Raw genomic sequence first — 18,534 nt, 5'->3', positions numbered from 1 at the left:
TTTATTTTTATTTTTCACATTAGCTGTCTGGCATTTCTCTCCTTCTCTCTACCTTTTTTCTCCCAAGCCCTTAGGGGCTTGCTTGTGCATTGTTCTCACATACTTGACGCGCCACCTGCGCTCATCATACCTGGGGGCTTCGTTATCAGAAGTTTATATAAACGGGCCTCATGCCCAAAACATGTGTGACACTTCCGCATGAACCTTTTATACACCATTATATGTATCGATATGACTTAAGTTTTGGCCAAGCTGGGTTGCCTGGCTCCTGTGCTTACCCCTACGTTCCCGTTCGTTCGGCTAGGTGGTAAAGGGAGCACCTCTGCGATTGTTACTGCCGGGTCAGCCGGATGTGTACCTCAGACTGGGTGAAGCCGAAATCTAGCGTTCTTAAGGGAATATTCGGTCGGTGAACTAAAAGATGGTTTTTCTTGTTTATCTTTCTGCCCCCAGATGCTTTTCTGCTCTTTTTAGCAGTTCAGACATGCACTTTAGGGCATGCCTCCCAGGGAAAGGAACCCCTAACGGAACTATTCTCCCTGGAAGATGTTTCTTACTAACCATGTAATATAACATAACTAGTTGGGCACTTGTCTGCTAAAGCAATTATGACCCCTACGCCTTGTCTCCATGCGTGCCCCGATTCTTACATAATCGAGAGGGTATTCGAACACACTCCGGACTATAGGGTCCAGAGGTTGAAGCGAAAAGGTCCGCAATGACAAACGATCTACAATCTGGCTAGAAGGCATTTTTCATGTCATTTTAAATTACAGAGTCAATCCGACTCGGTATATTCTTCTTCGATACCATCCAACAGGCGGTCTAATTTACAGTCCTGTTGAGAATACTTTGCAGCCAGCTCTACCTGGCCATATACTAAGCCGACAAGGATCTCCTTTCCGTCAGGACCCATAGGGCCGACCTCGGCCATGTGGTTTGGGTCAGCCTTTGTGTACCGAGTCTTCACCATGGCCTAGGCCTCCCTGGCACCTTGACGGCAGGCTGATATCTACCACAACCGGAAGCGCTGCCGCAGTCCCTCCAGCTTCTTTGCAAGCTCCCCAAGGCCTTCTGGCATGGAGAGGGATGGCCACATAGCCTAGACGACGCCCTGCATTGCCTGTCGAACTCGTTCGTGCAGTTGCATCAGCTCGGGAAGAAGGTCCCCCGTTGAACCGGGCATTTCCTCCGCAGGACAACCTGTCAGCAGACCTACAGACATAGCTCTGTCAATCGACTTCCTTGCCAAATTCTTTTTTCGAAGATTCATTCAAGAACTTACTAAAAATGCCACGTCGAAGTCGCCGATTCTCCTTTACGGAAGCAGACAGCTGAATACGAACATCCTTTAGTTTCTCGCCCAGCTGGGTATTGGCGTCTAGAAGTTTGTTCTTCTCTTGCCTCACCCTCGTGAGCACGCTCTCTCCAGCCTTTAGTTGGCGTAGGAGTTGTTGCTTGTCCGGATTTACTCCGGCCCCATCTGCACTATTATCGTCAGAGTTGCACACATGCCGCACTTCACAATGGAATTATCTTTCGAAGCATATATTACCTGAGGGGGTCCCCTTGGCATTATCTGAAGCGGCCAGTGCGGCCTCGAGTTGGGCCTTGCACTCTTCAAGCTCCTGGGACAGTTGCGTGTTCTTCTTTGTAAGACCCTGCGTAGCATATAATCCTTAAAACAGTTATTTTAATGGTTTCAAGTGTCGGGGGCTACTGACATATATAACCTTCAATTTTACTCACATGTATGTCTTTTACATACTGCTCTGTGGCTCTGGCTAGACCATTTTGAGCGGCACTGAGGTACGCATCTCCTGTATTAAAGGCGTCCAACGCCTCTGGGGAAAAACATGTGTCACGAAGAACAGTCCGACGACGCCTGTGGTTCATGGCACTCTCCACCTCTGAATTGGTGGCAGATAGCCCGTCTGCGTCCTCTGTCGGAGGAATGCCCGAAGCACACCCCATGTCCGCCTCCGCTTCTGGACCCGGCCTTGAACCCTGGCCGGTGGATATAGTCCGGCGGGCTCTCTTCTTTCTAAGAAGAGCATGAGCGTTAGTATGACTTGAGGGCATAAACCCTAGGCGTTAAATTCGCACGCCATACCGTTGCGCCAGAATCTCGATCTGGTCCGCACTTCTTTTTGGCCCACCTGGCTTCAGCGGCCCTTGTTGACTGCCCACCGCGGGCTCGGCCTTCTGCCTCGAGGATTTACCCTGCGAAACGAAACACTATTAGTTCATGGCATTCAAGATAAAAGCATGGATGGATCTCCTTGAAAGTACGGGGACTTTGGTCTCGGTTACCTTTGAGGCTGGAAGTAGTCCGGGATAGTCGGCCGTAATGGCCACTAAGATGTTGTCCTTACTCAATTGATGAAACACCCAATAAATTAACTCCACACATAAGTCCGGGTCCTCTTGGGAGTCCGGATCGAGGGACCATTCCAGGTCCTCGGGTTGTGGAGGAGGGCTGTTTATCTCCTTCACAGTGTGGCGCAGCTCCTGCGTTAACATTGCTAGACTAAGTACTCAATTATGGGAATTTCGAAATCAGGTAGGCAAGTGAAAATGTTCGCTCACCCAGCTTGGAGGATTGTACATGGAGAATCCGCCCCATGGGTTGACCCGGAGGAATTCCTCTCCTTCTCCCTTGCACAAGGCGGATAAGATCTTCGTTAGAGTGGCAGCCGAATCCGGCCCCTTGCGATCGCACCGGGTGGCGTCATGCTCCCCGTTGAAATCCCACATGGGGTGGCCTCTGTATTGAAGCGGCTGCACCCCCCGCGTAATGCATGTGGCCATGACCTCGATCATGGTCAATCCGGAATGAGACAACAATCTTATCCGGCTCATCAGGTAAAGGACGTCCCTATCAGTTTCCCTCTGAGGGTTTCGTGTGCACCAGCTCAGGCATTTCTTCAACGGAGCATTATTAAACTCAGGAAGGCCAATCCAAACAGGGTCCGGCAGGGGGACGTCGTCCATATAAAACCATTCCGAAGGCCAGTCCTCGGACGCCTTCTTTGGGGTACCGGATAGATATCCGGTCCCGGCGATGCGCCATAGTTCGGCTCCACCCACTTGATAAATTGACCCCTCCTGAGAGCGGGGCACAAGGCAGAACAACCTCTTCCACAGCGCGAAATGGGCCTCGACGCCCAAAAACAGCTCGCAGAGGGCCACGAAGCCCGCAATATGCAGAATGGAGGCAGGCGTGAGGTTGTGTAGCTGGAGGCCGTAGAACTCCAACAACCCTCGGAGAAACGGATGAATTGGAAATACGAGTCCTCTTATTAAGTAAGGGACTAGGCATACCCGCTCTCCTTGAGAGGGATTGGGGACGCTCTCCGCTTGCTCTCTGCCGCTATAGGTGGCAATCCCGGCTCGAACTGGGACCATATATGTTGGGGGGAGGAGCCCCTTGGACTGAAGCACTACTAGCTTGCTATGCGGGACGGAACACCGCTCCCAATCTCCAGGCCGAGGGCTGGAGAGGCGAGAGGAGGAGCTGCTCCGACCGGCCATGGTGGAATGGATCTCTGTCGAAAGCACTCTGATGGATACTCACGGAGGAAGGATGGTGTGAATTGGATCTAAATCTCCGTCTCTTTTATGGGCGGCTCATTAACGCAACTGGGGGGGGGGTAAATGAAAACCCCCCGTGGCTTTTCACATTCATTTGACACGTGGAAGATGGTCATTATGGGGCACAAAAGCCGAGGAGAGCAGCACGCACTAGAAGCCGGACACTATTCGACAGGTACAGGGAATTTGGAGAAGAACCCGCCAGCAATGCCGAATACAAACTTGCGCGCTGGACTTATCGTCATTGAAGCCTGATTCGGGGGTTACTGAGGGAGTCCTGGATTAGGGGGTGTCCGGATGGCCGAACTATGACCTTTGGCCGGACTCCGGGACTATGAGGATACAAGATTGAAGACTCCGTCCCGTGTCCGGATGGGACTTTCCTTGGCGTGGAAGGCAAGCTTGGCAATACGATATGAAGATCTCCTCCCATTGTAACCGACTCTGTGTAACCCTAGCCCTCTCCGGTGTCTATATAAACCGGGGAGTTTTAGTCCATAGGACGAACAACAATCATACCAGGGTTTAGCTTCTCTGATCTCGTGGTAGATCCACTCTTGTACTACCCATATCATCAATATTAATCAAGGAGGAGTAGGGTTTTACCTCCATCGAGAGGGCCCGAACCTGGGTAAAAACATCGTGTCCCTTGTCTCCTGTTACCATCCGACTAGACGCACAGTTCGGGACCCCCTACCCGAGATCCGCCGGTTTTGACACCGATAGAGAGGTACGGGGAACCATGTTTTTGGGACGTGCCTGTCTGAAATATGGGAAAGTTACGAACTTAGCCCTCGTTTAAAATTTGGACGTCTCATCAGTTGGGGGTAGGACGGTAATCTCGCATCTCGCCAATATTTTCCCAAAGCAATTTCGGCCGAGGAGAGGGTGGGTGGCGCCCATGGTTGGCACCCACGGTGTATGAACAGGGCTGACAGGTGGGGCGGTTGTGTCACGTCTGAGTGAAGTTACAAACCTGCCCCCATTGAAAATATTTGCCTACATCGATTTCGGCCGAGTCGAGTTTGTTTGCCGCCCACCGTTTATGAATGAGGAAATGGAGGGAGAAACAGAGGTCTTTCAGAAGAGCTTGAATCAAATGTGTTTTGCCGCCCATGTTTTGCGCCCACCGTGTCGAAATGGTCTCAGAGGCGGCCGTGTCACATCTAATTGAAGTTACTAACCTACCCCGATTGAGAGCAGTGGAAATCGGGCCAATGGATTGTCCGTGTAATGGGTAGACAGTAATTTCCATCTCCCAAAAACTTGGCTTCGGGTAGCCGACGTGGGAGTGGACATTTTGCCGCTTCTTTCGAATTTTGGGACAATAAGCATCTATGTTTACCTTGGCAACTAAATTGGAATCCATTTTGTTTTCCTATACGAATCTTTGTAAATCATTCTATGTGTTTTTATATATCTTCAAAAGCATGACAAAGATGTATTCTTTTGTCATAGATGAATATGATTTAGAAAATCCAATACTAAAATTCAGAAGCTAGAATCCAGTTTAAGGTGAATTCTAATATTTGGAACACTTTATGTCCAACTCAAATGTCACACGCAGCATAATGTGTACTCCCATTTAGATATGTACACAAGCGATGTATCAAGATTCAAATACCGAGTCAATCAATCAAGAACATACATAACTAACAGACATATAAACACCTATAGAGTATATGGGTCAATAATATCAACTAACATACATCAGCCAGACCGCTGTACTTTTTTTGCTAGAACAACATCCTTTTTTTAGCCAAGCTACTATAGCATCTTGGCCCTTTCTGATGCATGCCACTTATGGTCCATCTATACTACTATTATTGCTGAATGCACATTCAGCCCGATTGACATATTTGTAGGTCTGGCACAACAATCAAAATGAAATATCTCTGAGTCTTATCAATTAATACAGACTTGTGTCCAAATAAAATTACATTCCAAAAAACAAAAAACAATTATTACATGATCTCTAAAATAATGGTTTGATTGATTACTTGAACAAACAACACAAAGGTTATTCAATGATGGAAAAAACATTTCACCTATGATTTACCAAGTGGGAATTTAATTTCCTTTTTTCCTTCAGGACTTAACAATGCGGTCAGTCTCAGCTTGCTTCATTTTGAAATCCACCAAATATTTAATGGTTGTCTTGAGTATTGCTTATGATTGTACTATTTGCTTCCTCAACATGTCAACTTCATCTCTAAGTGCAGAAGCAGAATCTCTTTCTACCACTAGTTTAGCCTCTAGTGCATTAGCAGTTGGCAATTCATAATGCACGATTGGGCCTGTGCCATTGCCGTAGGATAATACAACGTCCATGGGGACCTCGCTCTTTGATCTTGGGCTAACCTGTTTTGCCATTAAAGTTCTGATTGGATTCAGAAAAGTTGAAGTTAGCAAAACATCTCAACTGGGAGTTATAACAGCAATCCAGTTAAACAAACAAGGAATTAAAGAGTTTCAATTGGATGCTGAAAAGTAGATATTAACATCATTGTAACTGGTTGTTGCAGAAGCAAAGCAATTAAGCAAACAAGTAGTTATTTAAGTTCAGGCAAATAGGTAATTCTTAACAGTAAGTATCAAACACATAGATAGGCTTAGTCTATAATAGGATTAACAGGCTATGGCATTATGTAATCAGTAGCAAACTAAATTAAGCCAAGCAACGTAATTGAACAATTTTGCAATAAGTGGCTCACTTAAATTCCGTGAAGCGGGCAACTGAACTTACTCTATCTCTTTGTATAGGCACACTACAACTTCTTTTTCGCTTACAAGGTTCTATGAAGGAGTCCATGGCATCAATTGCATGGATAAGCAGTCCCAATACTTCCTTCTTCCCACACTGCATTGGTAATCCGAAAGGTTAATCTGGTAATATGGTGTATCCTTGAAATGTTATATGAGGACGTGTAGTCAGACTAGTTGTAGACACACACATCACACTGGCTTTTACTGTATATTTCATGCGATTACATTTGGCATATCGAGATCTAAGCAATCTACAATAGGATGAAAAGACTGGCATCCTTCACATTATTGGCGAACTCAGTTCATAGAAACAAGTAATTCAACCATTCTGTGGGTAAATCAAAAGCGCCACTAGAATATTTTTCACTACCCCAATCATACAGGCAAAAAGGGGCGACGCCACCATAGGGGCTGGTATGGGCGGCCGCCTCGGGTGGCTGGAAAGTGTGCACCTAGTTTGAGTTGTCCAGGTTGTCCCAAGCTAGTTTTGTTCGTCCCAACGCACGAGCAGGTAATGTAAAAAATGAACAAAACGTTTCAATTTGGATAGGCCAATAACATAAGTGCAAGGCAGGCCCTATAGCAAGCTCGCGGCCCAAACGAGCGCCTCCCATATCGATCGACAGCAGGAAAAATCCCAATTTGTTCGCTCCAACCTCCAGTCTGGTTCGCTCCGAACCTAGCCGCCAGTGGACAGACCGACACAACACTTCCTTACACCTTCGTTGGAGGGCGGTCGCCGGGCTTCAAGTGAATGGAAGGACAAGAATATGAAGATCCAACCCTGGGTGTAGCCTGCGTGGGAGGCAGCGGTGGCAGCACGGGTATGGCATCAAGCTTGCGCAAATGGACAGTCACAGCTTGCAAGAGTTGCATGTGCAACGAGCAGGTACATCACATCCCTCATTATATCTAATTCAATTGTTCAATTTCTGGCCAATAGTTAAACCTGACGGTGTTGTAAAACTGCTTGTGTGTAGGGAATCTATGAGAAAATGAAACCAATTTCTGCTTATTTTATAACTCCCCCAATCAATACTGAACTGACTGAATCTGATGTATCTAATCAAGTTTCTGGTGCAAACATACAAGCTCATGTTGTTCAATGTCTAATGAACAGACTGCTAATGAAGGATTTGATGCAAATATTTTACATGCTCCTGGTGATGAACATCTAGTGTATAATGAGGGATCTAATGCAAGCATTTTGCAAGCTCCCATTGAAGGATTTAGTGTCTAATGATGATCTGCTATGTTGAGAGAGACATAGAGATTTGCAGGCATTGATGACAAGCAAATTACAGTACATTTTCATGGCTTGAGGAAACATCGAGGCCATTTACCAGAAAGTCCCCGTATCATGACAACATAGCACAAATACTTTTCTAATCTGTTGTTTGAAACTATTGGCATACTTGTGCAGGATATATATATTGATATGCAGTTTGCGCACTACTTATAGGTGCAATTACACTTTGATATTTTCAGCCAGAGAACGAATAATTCAAGCAGGTACAGACCATGTTTGTAGTCCTTGTACACCATGTAGCATTTTGTGTTTTTTGGTGCTTGCATCATTTAGTGTTTTATAACCCGAACGACTTTGGATCATCAACTTGTTTTCAAAGTGTATTTAGGTTCACATTTCTCAAGTTATGTTGTTTTCCGGAGTGCAAGTGCCTTCATATTTTTTAAGTTAAATGTTCGCCCCTAGTAACCTGAATTCATGGATCTGCCACTGCACACAAATCATACACGCATGCTAGTACAAATTAAATGAAATGTAGGGACTTGAGCTAGCTCGTTGTACAGGCTCACTGCAGCTCTGCTTGCGTGTCGGGGGGATGAACCCTGGGTTGGCAACGGAACCGGGATCCTTTTCAAAAAACAGCGGGGGCTGCATTGCCCCGCAAACCGGCACGCGCCTGGCCGGGTCGCTCGACCCGACAGGGCCCACAACCCGGCTAAACTCTCCGACCCGGTAAGGTATGTCAACCCGACCATAGCAACTAACGCAAGACAACTCAACCCCGCATAACCAAGGCTTCCCCAGCAAGCCATCCCCACCCGTGGCGTCCATGGCAACCCAGCCACGGGTCAGCTCACGTCCCATCCAGGCCGTACGATGGGACGAGACCTCAACCCATGCCTGTGGTCAGCCGGAGCATGGAAACAGTGCCCCTCACCTACCCGCTGACCAAGGCTGGCGTGGCAACAGTGCTCCCACCCTCACCGCTGATGACCACAGCGGCAGCCTGACGGAGAGCACTGTACACGACTCGACTCGGCCATGCCCTGACGATCGACAAGATGGCGCACAGTCCCCCAGGCACGCAGGGCCCGCACCTAGGGGAACCTGGCGAACCACAAGCCCACAAGCGGGACCCAGCCCGGTGTCCCGGACACCAACAATACGGACCCACCGACTCGGCATGTTACCATTGTAACCCTAGGTGGGTTGATCTATAAAACCCCCCAGGAACCCACGCCTACAGGGAGACGCAGAGAGAAGATAGCAGACAACACAAGAGAAACACAAGAAAGCATAGGACTAGCCACCCAACAGCAACAACGGAGAGAAGGAGCAGTCCAAGCCTTGGCCAGCTTCCTTCCTCCTCCATACAGCTCCAGGGGCAACAATGTACTATCGATCATCCAACCAAACTCGGCAGGACTAGGGGTGTTATCTCTCAAGAGAGCCCCAAACCTGGGTATGTCCGGCGTCCCGCCCCCGCGCATGCCAACCTCGCCTCTGGAGCCCACCAGTGCCCTCGAGCCTCCTCCTCTCTTTAGCCATCCCTTGGCATCTTCCGTGCACCCACCACGACAGTTGGCGCCCACCATGGGGCAGCTCGAGGAGCTGGCTGGGAGCATGCTTCAGACGGGGCCCTTCTCCAACACCGACGAGTCCGTCGCGCTGGCGGACGTCGTCGTCAGCGCACTCGCCGCCTCCTTCGCCGCGCTCCGCATCTCTGATGCGCTCGCAGACAACGAGTACCCCAGTGAGGTGCTCAGCTACTCCGACTCTCCCCTTTCCCTCGGCGGTGGCATGTCGCCGGGGCGATGGACGTCCATGTGGAGGTTTACGTCACCGGCGATGGCGCCTCTTCCGCGTCGAGCAAGACGAGGAAGGCCGCGGAAGCCAGGGCCACCGCGGAACGAACTGATCCGTCCGATCCGCTGTGCGTTGTGATGTAGAGCCTCCGCATCCTCATCGGCACCAACATCGACGCCACCAACGTCGCTGAAGCCCGAACCCAGCTCGAGGATAGACGCCAGCAGATGCTGGACCTGTCCGAGATGCTGGCCGCCACCAGGCGTCGCTTGGAGGCCGCTCAGATGGAGCACGACGCCGCCCACGGAGTTACGCCTGACGCCGCCGAGCCAAGACGGGCGGATGCGCGAGCTCCTCTGCACCGCCAACACCCAGCAGGATCGCCTCAACCAGCTCGCCAAGCCGGTGGGGTCCGGCTCCGCCCGCCTTGGCGGACCCGATGAACTTCTGCACACGGCTTCCTCGCCACCCGGCGAGGCGCACTCTGGCCAGGCCCGGACTCGATGCAACCCGGCCGCCACCGCCGCCGACGCTCTGGGCAACGAGCCCGCCCCGGAGACCCAGCGCAGACCTGGCCAGCATGGCCGACGTCCGGCTCCAACCGACTCGGACCTTCGGGGCCTAGCCACCAGTCGACTCGCCCACGCGCCCTCGACGACGCCAACACGTGCCACCACCTCGATCAGCTCGCTCACTCCCTGGAGGGGGAGGAGAGCGGCGCTATCGGGCCGGCGTGCTTCGGCCCACGCATCCGGGAGGAGCCCTTTCCAAAAGGGTTCATGCTCCCCCGCGACACCCCCAAGTACAATGGGACCATGAAGCCAGAAGATTGGCTCACCGGCTACACCATGGCCATTGGCATCACCGGTGCCAATCGTCGTCTAGCCGTGTGCTATGCACCGCTCATGCTCTAGGGGTCGGCCCGCACGTGGTTGAACAGTCTGCCAATGGGCAGCATCAACGCGTGGGTCGACTTCGAGGAGGCCTTTGTCCGCAACTTCACGGGGATCTACAAGCGACCCGGTCCCCCTAGCTAGCTCGCCATGTGCGTGCTGGGGCCGACGGAGACGGGTCGCGAGTACCTCGCACGCTGGACCGAGCTCCGAAACAGCTGCGAGGGCGTCCATAAAGTCCAGGTGATCTAGTACTTTGTCAGCGGGTGCCGAGACGGCAGCCTCCTCAAGCACAAGCTCTTACGCTCCGAGCCGGCCACCATGGCCACGCTCATGGTGACGGCGGAAAAGTACGCCAACGCCGACTCCGCCATGAAGATCCAGGTGGTGCTGGACGAAGTCGGCTAGGCAAAGCCGGTTCCTCCCCGGAAGACGGTCGGCGAAAGCAGCCGACAACAGCATCATCCAAACAACGAGCGCAAGGCCGACCATCCGGTGCAGCGTCACGACAACCGGCTCGTCGCGGCCGCCGAGCCCGCGGCGGACCCGGCAGCAAAGCGTCGGCATACCGGCAAGATGGCATGGCAACCCACCATAAGTTTCGAAGAGATGCTCGATGCCCCATGCAAGCACCACAGCGGCGCAAGACCATCCACGCACATGCTTCAGCAGTCCGCCATCACCAAACGCATCATGAGGGGAGACGTTCCGCCTCCTCCGGCTCCGGCTCTAGCTCCAGGCACAGGACAGCCGCCTCCACCTCCAACGCCGCCTCCCACCGGCGGCGCGATGCGGAACAATGCCTACCCGGACCAGAACGCGGCCTACGTCGTCTTCACCAGCCTCGGCGATGACAAGCGCAGCGAGCGTCTTCTTCGGCAGGAGGTGAACACCGTTGACCCAGCCAAGACGGATTTCATGCACTGGTCGGATCGCCTGATCACCTGGACTCGGGAGGATCACCCGGCAGTCATGCCAAGTCCGGCTGGATACGCCTTTGTCCTCAACCCCACCATCATCGCGCGACACACATGCAAGTTCTCTCGAATCCTCATCGACGGCGGCAGCAGCATCAACATCCTCTACCACGACACAATGACCAAGCTCGGCCTCAAGGCCGAGGACCTGGAACCAACCCGGACAGTCTTCCACGGCATCGTACCTGGTCTTTCCTTCTCGCCCATTGGCCGGGTCCAGCTCGATGTCCTGTTTGGCGACAACATCCACTTCTGACGTGAACCAATCTGGTTCGAGGTGGTGGACCTGTCCAACGCATATCATGCATTGCTGGGCCGGCCTGCGCTCGCCAAGTTCATGGTGGTTCCCCACTACGCGTACCTGAAGATGAACATGTCGGGTCCCAAGGGCCTCATTATCGTCACGGGCGACTACCGGAAGTCTCTGGAGTGCGCCCGAGATGGCGCCAAGTTGGCCGAGTTGCTGGTCATTGCCGAGGAGTGGCGCCAGCTCGACCGAATTGTCGCCTTCACAGGCGAGGCCTCCGCAGCGTCGATTCCGACCCTGGACCCGGCAGACGTGGCTGCCTTCAAGCCCTCCAATGAGACCAAGAAAGTGAAGCTCAACCCTGAAGATCCCTGCTGCAACAAGTACATTGTCGTAGGCGCCCGCCTCAACAGCAAATAGGAAGGCGAGCTCGTCGACTTCCTCCGTGAGAATCAGGATATCTTCGCGTGGACCCCCAAGGACATGCCGGGTATCCCAAGGAGGTACGCCGAGCACAAACTTCACGTACGCAAGGATGCCAAACTTGTCCGTCAACCCCTCCGACGATTTTCTGAAGAGAAGAGAAGAACCATTGGTGAAGAGGTCGCCAAGCTTTTGGCGGCCTGCTTCATGATGGAAGTGTATCACCCCGAGTGGCTGGCCAATCCAGTCCTCGTCCTGAAGAAGAACAAGACCTGGCGCATGTGTATCGACTACACCAGCCTTAACAAGGCCTGTCCCAAGGATCCGTTTGCTCTCCCGCAGATCGACCAAGTCATCGACTCGACCACCGGGTGCGAGCTCGTGTCCCTCCTGGACCCTTACTCCGGCTATCACCAGATCAAGCTGGACCAGGCCGATGCCCTGAAGACGTCCTTCATCACACCCTTTGGGGCGTATTGCTACATCACCATGTCATTCGGATTGAAGAACACCGGCGCCACCTTCCAACGCTGCATGTAGAAATGCCTGCTGCCGCAACTCGGCCGCAACATCCACGTGTACGTGGACGACATCGTGGTGAAGACCAAGCAACACCTCAGGATCCTCGACGATTTGAATGAAACATTCGCCAAACTCAGCGAATACAAGGTCAAGCTCAACCCGGAAAAAAGCGTCTTCGGCATCCCGGCCGGAAAGCTACTTGTCTTCCTCGTCTCGGAACGCGGCATTGAGGCGAACCCGGAGAAGATCAAGGCCATCGAGCGCATGCGCAAGCCGGCTCGGCTGTGCGACATTCAGAAGTTCACCGGGTGCTTGGCCTTGGTCACCTGGTTTTTAAGCCAGTTGGGCGAGAGGGCGCTCCCCCTGTACCATCTGATGAAGAATACAAGCCCGTTCGAGTGGAACAGCAAGGAAGACGAGGCCTTCCAAGACCTCAAGCGCATGCTCTCCACCGCACCAGTCCTGGCCACGCCAACCAACAAGGAGCCGCTGTTGCTCTACATAGCCGCGACCTCGTGGGCAGTCAGCATGGTGCTGGTGGTCGAGCGACCAGAGAAGGGCAAGATCCAAGCCAGTCTACTACCTGAGCGAGGTGCTCTCCATCTCCAAGAAGAACTACGCGCATTACCAGAAGATGTGTTATGGTGTGTACCTCACCGCCAAGAAGCTGAAGCAGTACTTCCAAGAGCACGTTGTCACCGTCGTCAGCACAGTGCCTATCGGAGAAATCATCGGGTGATGGGACGCCTCTGGCCGGGTTGCCAAATGGGCGATCTAGCTAGCTGGCCACACCATCCTCTACGAGCCCTGCACCACGATCAAGTCTCAAGCCCTAGCCGGTTGCCTCATCGACTGGACCGAGACCCAGTACTTACCGCCGCCTCCCGACTCGACGCACTGGCGCATGCATTTCGACGGGTCCAAGATGCGACTCGGCTTGGGGGCCGACATCGTATTGTCATCTCCGAAGGGCGACCGGATCTGCTACGCGCTCCAGATCCACTTCGCCGCCTCCAACAACATCGCCGAATATGAAGCCCTTGTGCACGGCCTTCGGCTTGGCAAGGAACTCGGCATCCAGCGCATCCTGTGCTACGGCGACTCGGACCTGGTGGTGCAGCAGTGCCCCGGCGAATGGGACGCCCGCGACTCCAACATGGCAAGCTGCCGCTTCCTCGTCCAGAAGCTATCCGGATCCTTGCCGGGGCACCAAGGCGTGCCCCCACTGGCCGCCTGCGACGCGGCCATCACCTCCTCCGTCGCCCCTCCCGGTGCCGACAGTGACCTGGACGTCGGGATGCTCTGCATCGCCACCACAGGCACCGCCGCCCGCGGTGCCTCCTCCATAGCCGACGGCGCCTCCGGCGCCGCCGCCCGCAGCGTCTTCTCCATAGCCGACGGTGCCTCCAGCCCCGCCGCCCGTAGCGTCTCCTCCAAGACGACGCCGCCTCCACCACCATTAGCCCCCACGCGCTCAACCACATCGTCTCGCGGCGGGGTGTCGCCCCCCACCTCCACGACTTCCCGGTCGAGGATCACCACCTCAGTCCGGCCCCAACGGCAGCGCTCCCTCACCGACCGTCGCCGCCACCACCATGCCCTCTGGCATCTCGCACCAGGCCGGCTCCATGCCGGATTGCACCCATGCCGCCGCCGCGTCGGTCCAGGCCTGGACCGACGCTGCCTCCAGCTCCGCCTCGACCCGGTTCCTATCCCGCCAGGCTAAGGCCTCGGCGTTGTTCGGGTCCAGGCCAAGGTCCGAGTCGCCTCGTCCCTCCTCCCTGGCCAGGCTGGCGAGGTCGGACCGGCTCCTGCGGAACGCGTCCCCTTCAGCGGCCGCAGCCTCTGCCGCCGCCCTCACTAGCGTGATGGGCGACCTGAAGAAGAAGGCAGAATAAGCGAAAAAGAGACAAGTCTGGCACAAAAAATCCAGGCGCAAACAAGAAATGAAGAATACCCCATCAAGACCGGGACCGGGGTCGGCCTCCCGTGCCCGCCACCATGCTTCTTCTTGGCCGGCCTCCCAGGCTCGGCCGGGTCTACCATGCGCTTTGAGGCCCGGGGTCACGGCGCGCCGCTGTCTTTTCCATGCGGGGACCCGGCTCCGCCCGTGTTGCCGCCTCCCCCGCCCAATGCTGCTACACCAACAATCGGCGTGAGAGCCGCCTGCACCGCGACATGACCAACAGTTCAAGACGAATAAAGAAAGAAGAATTCAGGACTCACCCACGCGACGCCGAGCACCGGTGTCGGACTGGGCCACCTCCTCGCCGCCTTGGGCCGCGGGCTCCTCTGGTGCCACCGGCACCACCTGCGACGGAGCCCGGGCGTAAGGATGCCAGATTGCGTTCAAGAGTATCTCCCGTGTCGTGTTAGGACGGATGAGGAGATGCGCGGCAGCAAAGTAAGAAGACCAGACGCTCACCTGCGGTGCGGGGTTCAACTGGTTGTACGGCGCCTTGCCGAATCGCCAGTACTCTCCAAGGTTGGCCTTGGAGATGTCGTTCACGCCGCGCACGACCTGCTCCGCAGACAGCCGCATCGACCCCATTCGGTTGGGGTCCTGTAGGCCGATCATCTCGCCGATGAGGCAAGAGCGCCTCTCAACCGGCGGGTGATGAACGCGACAAGGAGGTCGGTGTCGGTGAGCCCCTCCTGCGTCCTCATCACCGGCACGCGCTCCCAGAGATTGATGATCTCCTGTGACTGGGCGCTGGAGCGAGTAGCCCCAGTTCGCCTTTACCCGCGGCGGTGCAATGGCGAAGAGCGGGAGGTTGATGTGGTCCGTGCCCAGGTTGCGGACGTATAAGGATTTCTACCACTTCTTGGTAGAATCCTCGAGCGGGATCTTGGGGAAATCCGCCCCCAACCACTTCGAGATGACGGTGGCGCCATAGTCGGCGAACTCCCCTGTCGACGGGCCCTGCTGCTTCAAGGAGAAGAAGCGCGCCCACAGGTCGATCATCGGCTCGACCCCCAGGTACCCCTCGCATAGGGTCACGAAGCCGGAGAGCTGGACGATGGCGCCGGCGCCAAGATGGTTCGGTTGGAGCCCGAAGAACTCCAAGAACGCGTGGAAGAAGGTGCACACTGAAAGACCGAACCCGCGCTCGAAATGCGTAAGGAAGACGACGTGCTCCTGCCCCTCGGGCCGGATCCTCTGCTCGCCACACGGCAGGCGGACGCCAACGTCCGTCTCCGGCGGTAGGCGCCGCGAAGCTCGAAGCTGCGTGATGTCCTCGCTGGTGACGTTGGAGCCCATCCAGGAGCCCAACGGCAGCGCCATGGACAGAAGAAGGAAGAAGAAGACGGACGACGGAGGAAGCTCTGCTCGGGGCTACTGGTGCAACCGTGCATCGGTGGCAAAGAGCAGAGCAGGAGCAGGGGGCAGGAGGGCGCGAGCGAGAATGGTGTCCGCCGCCCCCTTGCCCCCCTCAATTTATAACCCCCGGTTCAAACCTGGGGAAGTGGGATCATCTGCACGCACCCATTCAACTACCCCGCAATAAGTGCGCACGTACATGCACACTGACTGCTCGGGGAAGTGCAACCGGCCCCCAGACGCCGCAATAAATCCGCGCGCTTGGACCAAGGGCGCGCGGCGGTGGGCCCCGGCCTGTCGACTGGTCCCGTCACGTGCGTGGCCTGTCAGGCCCCTCCGACTTCCGGGCGCCACGTGGTGCCTGCACGAAGCCCAAGGGATTGCCTCAAGATTCGATGGACTCCTCGGTTCCCGCCATCGCCGGAATGCCGCGATCCGGTTTCCGAGAAAATCGGCACACAGTGGGTGTTGCCGGACCCGGCGCTCGCAGAATCCGCCTTGCTCAAGGGGGAAACTGCGAAGGCCCACTCTTCCGAAGATAGCAGACCTTCACAGCTTCGGGGACTACTGTCGGGGGGATGAACCCCGGGCAGGCAACGGAACCTGGATCCTTTTCAAAAACAACGGGGCCCGCATCGCCCCGCAAACTAGCACGCTCCTGGCCGGGTCGCTTTACCCGACTGGGCCCGCAACCCGGCTAAACTCTCTGACCCGGCAAGGTACGTCAACCCGGCCACAACAACTGGCGCAAGACAACTCAACCCGGCGTAACCAAGGCTTCCCCAGCAAGCCAGCCCCACCCGTGGCGTCCATGGCAACCCAGCCACGGGTCAGCTCCCGTACCATCCAGGCCGTACGATGGGACGAGACCTCAACCACCGATGACCGGGACAACAGTGTTCCCACCCATGCCTGTGGTCAGCCGGAGCGTGGCAACCGTGCCCCTCACCTACCCGCTGACCAAGGCTGGTGTGGCAACAATGCTCCCGCCCTCACCGCTGACGACAACAAGCGGCAGCCTGACGGAGAGCAATGTACACGGCTCGACTCGGCCACGCCTTGACGATCAACAAGACGGCGCACAGTCCCCCTAGGCATGTGGGGCCCGTACCTAGGGGAACTCGGCAAACCACAAGCCCACAAGCGGGACCCAGCCCAGTGTCCCGAACACCGACAATACGGACCCACTGACTCGGCGTATTACCATTGTAACCCTGGGTGGGTTGATCTATAAAACCCCCCAGGAACCCACGCCTACAGGGAGACGCAGAGAGAAGATAGCAGACAACACCAGAGAAACACAAGCAAGCATAGGACTAGCCACCCAACGGCAACACCGGAGAGAAGGAGCAGCCCAAGCCTTGGCCAGCTTCCTTCCTCCTCCATACAGCTCCAGGAGTAACATTGTACTATCGATCATCCAACCAAACTTGGCAGGACTAGGGGTGTTATCTCTCCCGAGAGCCCTGAACCTGGGTATGTCCGGCGTCCCGCGCCCGTGCATGCCAACCTCGCCTCTGGAGCCCACCAGTGCCCTCAAGCCTCCTCCTCTCTTTAGCCATCCCTTGGCATCTGCTGTGCGCCCACCACGACATTGCGCTTGGGATGTTCCATGTACAAGTCCATGTTACACTTGCTTGGATGTGGAGGCATTGTGCTCCTTGCATCCCGCTCTGCATTTTTGACACGGCGAATGGTTGATAAAATAAGAGGAATCGACATTGCTGTTGTACCGGAGGACAGATAGTTACAAGGTTATACGGGTGTGCATGATGTGTACCAGATCCTGTAGCACCGCCATGCTTCGCTAAAAAAATGGTTTGGCTTGTTTCACATGATATCTCCAGAAGAAATGAGAGTTAACGTCAGAGTTGCATAGGCGTGTAAGCTAAGAGAGCAGTGAAAGGATATCCAAACATCGTCGGAATAGTGCACAAGGGAGTGATGTGTGGATACCTAGTTCGGGCCGGTGTTTGGGCATGCTTGATATGTCTCCAACATAAGTACTTTTCCAAACACTTTTTCCCTTGTTTTGGACTCTAACTTGCATGATTTTAATGAAACTAACCCGGACTGACGCTGTTTTCAGTAGAACTGCCATGATGTTGTTTTATGTGTAGAAAATAGAAGTTCTCAAAATGACCTGAAAATCCACGGAGATAAGTTTTGGAAAATATAAAAAATACTGGCGAAAGAATCAAGACCAGGGGGCCCACACGCTGTCCACGAGGGTGGGGGCGCGCCACCCTGTCTCGTGGGCCCCCTGAGGCTCCACCGACCTCAACTCCAACTCCATATATTCTGTTTCACGGAGAAAAAATCAGAGAGAAAGTTTCATCGCGTTTTACGATACGGAGCCGCCGCCAAGCCCTAATCTCTCTTGGCAGGGCTGATTTGTTGTCCGTTTGGGGCTCCGAAGAGGGGGATTCATCGCCGTTGTCATCATGAACCATCCTCCATCACCAATTTCATGAAGCTCACCGCCGTGCGTGAGTAATTCCATCGTAGGCTTGATGGACGGTGATGGGTTGGATGATATTTACCATGTAATCAAGTTAGTTTTGTTAGGGTTTGATCCCTAGTATCCTCTATGTTCTGAGGTTGATGATGCTATGACTTTCTATGCTTAATGCTTGTCACTAGGGCCCGAGTGCCATGATTTCAGATCTGAACCTATTATGTTTTCTTGAATATATGTGTGTTATTGATCCTATCTTGCAAGTCTATTGTCACCT

Source organism: Triticum dicoccoides, chromosome 2B (assembly GCF_002162155.2).
Source record: "Triticum dicoccoides isolate Atlit2015 ecotype Zavitan chromosome 2B, WEW_v2.0, whole genome shotgun sequence".
Classification (NCBI taxonomy): Eukaryota; Viridiplantae; Streptophyta; class Magnoliopsida; order Poales; family Poaceae; genus Triticum; species Triticum dicoccoides.
Note: the sequence above shows the minus strand (reverse complement) of the source record.